The following is a 2,618-nucleotide window of genomic DNA, read 5'->3' on the forward strand; positions in this document are numbered from 1 at the left end:
GGCACATAATATGATTATCGAATGAGCCGAAAATAGATATTATATTCATTTTCTAGTATTTAACCTTGTGATATTTTTTGTAGATCGTGCTTGGCGGACCTGTACCCATGGAAGATCAACCTGATACAGTAGACATAATCCACGAGGATACCAAGGATCATTCTTACCATTATCTTGAAAGCGTTGACTACATCTTCGGAAGTAGACTTGTTGGTGATCTTGATTGCCTCCGCCTTCCCCTTATCATCTACCTTTTGACTTTTCTTAGTGATAATGAAGGGATGAGGAATTTGTTTATACCAATACATATAGCCCGGATCCTCTTCACATGGATCATCAAGTAAAGGTGTTAACTTGGACGTATCTAATGTGTGATCGTCTAAGTTATTCCAAAACTCAAGGGTGGGATCAGGATCATACTTTGGTTCCCAAGATGAAGTGGCGCTTTTAGTTCCAGTACCACTCTTTGGTAACAACCTGAATATCTCATCAAATAAAGGAACCTTTTGCACGCATCCTAATTGACGGAGTACTCGCCGAGGATCGTATATAACATAACCACCAGGATAAAACAATGGCCCATGATACATACCTACTGGCATATCCTCATCTTCAACAACTTCATCTTCTTCATCTTCCTTCTCATATGGTTGAAAAACAACATCATCAACACCAATTAGGTCTAACGTCTCTATCAAACTTGCCACCAACTTTTTTTTGTTCCTTTTCTTCGAGTCCTCGTACACGTACCATACTGCAGTTGGCTCTGTATCAACATAACCGACATCCTTCTCAAATACTTTGGCCAAGTTCAAAATTGGTAAATGGTGATATATCCACACCTACATCCAAAGAACCACAATCAAAAATCAAAGGAATTGCAGTGATAGAAACAATTTTTACTTGGAAACATCAAAGTAAGAATAAAGTTTGCAAACTTAGAGAACTGTTTGGCTTATATGGATCAAGTATTATAAGCCGAACCAAATAAATAATTTCGGCTTATACGATTTTATGGTTATAAGCCGAACCATACTCTGAACTCCCAAAAGTTACCTTGAGAAAAGTGAAGTTTCCTCCGATGTTTGTACTTGTCAACCTAGACGCGGTGGCAAGTTGGTCCAGCCGGTAAGCTAGCGTAGCCGTTCCCCAAGCATACTTGTTACAAGTTTCAAGATTCTTTACCAATTGGAGATAATTAGCATTTACCTTGTTTCCGGTAAGGTCGGGAAAGATGTCTCTACCAAGAGTATAAAGCAAGGTCGCAGTTTCGGTTTGCTTCACTTTGACGGGATCCATTACCAACAAACCTTTCTTTACTCTATCCTTTGTGTTCTCAAATTCCTTTTTCAAGTTAGTCAGCTTGATCTTCTTATTCTTCTTATTTCTGCTATTGGACGAGATTTGTTGACTTCGGTATTTTGGGGGTTGAGTTGATACTTGATCTAGTTTGCTTGTCGTTGAGGTGCTGAGGCGATTGTCGCGGTTTGAAGATTGACTCAGATTAGTGAAATCTTTACCAAGGTGGAGATTGTTAGATAATTGTCGGTATTTTGGAAGGTTCCGGAAAATTCCGGAACATACTAGAAATCCTTAGTGTAGAGAAACACAAGGTTTCCTAGTTTAGGTTGATTTCCATATTTAGATAACTTACCTAAATAACTATAGGTTTCCTAGTTGGTTAGAGTTTCCTTTTCCAAGGAGACTAATACTTGGGAATCAAGTTTGTGACTCCTATATAAGGAGGTCTAGGCTATGTGTTTAGACATGGAATTCTCTATGGAATTCAATGGTTTTCTAGGGAGTTAGAGAATACACAATGTAGTTCTCTAAAATCTTTAGGGATTCCATCCCACCTCTTGGGGTGGAATTTAGTGAAGAGAAGATCGCCTTGTTGGTTGATGGTGGAAGATCATCTTCGGTGTTGGAAGATACATCGTTTAGAAAGAGATCATCTCGGCTATGTAAGATAAGTATTATCTTGTTTGGTTAGACATTATTCGGCAATATTGGAGCGTTTTGTTCATGAGAATTATTTTAGGGTTTATGATCAACACAATGTTGGATCATAGTTTGTTGGTTGATTCGTCAATTGATAAGTGTAATTCTCTATTTAGTGGTTCCATAATAATGAAGAAGTCGTAACCATTTTAGTGTATGTAGGCATATTGCCAAACCACGTTAAGTCTTGTGTGATTTACTTATTGCTTCTTATGTGTGTTCGCATCGTCTATCTTTCATTCTACGTCGATCCAAAGATTTAGTGTGTTGTGGGTTAATTCTATTTGGATTTCCCTAACAAGTGGTGTGGTTAGTTTGACTATCTCCCACAACAGTATACATACCAGTAGATGAAAAAACTAAAACGTATACGAAACGACAAACGTTCCGAGAGCTTACTAGCAGCGTGTTGTAGTTGTAAGTTTTCTCACAACTACACTCCACCTAAACTTATCCAATTACTAAGTGATCATTGTGAATTCTTATTTGATTAATTGAATATTGGGAATGCTTATAAGATAAATTCAAGTACTACAACAATTTTACTTGATACCTATATTCACTTTCTCTCTCTCCCTATTTCTTGACCAAGACTTACCCTAAAATCCCCCCCCCCC

The sequence above is a fragment of the Papaver somniferum genome, chromosome 5 (assembly GCF_003573695.1).
Source record: "Papaver somniferum cultivar HN1 chromosome 5, ASM357369v1, whole genome shotgun sequence".
In the NCBI taxonomy this organism is placed as follows: Eukaryota; Viridiplantae; Streptophyta; class Magnoliopsida; order Ranunculales; family Papaveraceae; genus Papaver; species Papaver somniferum.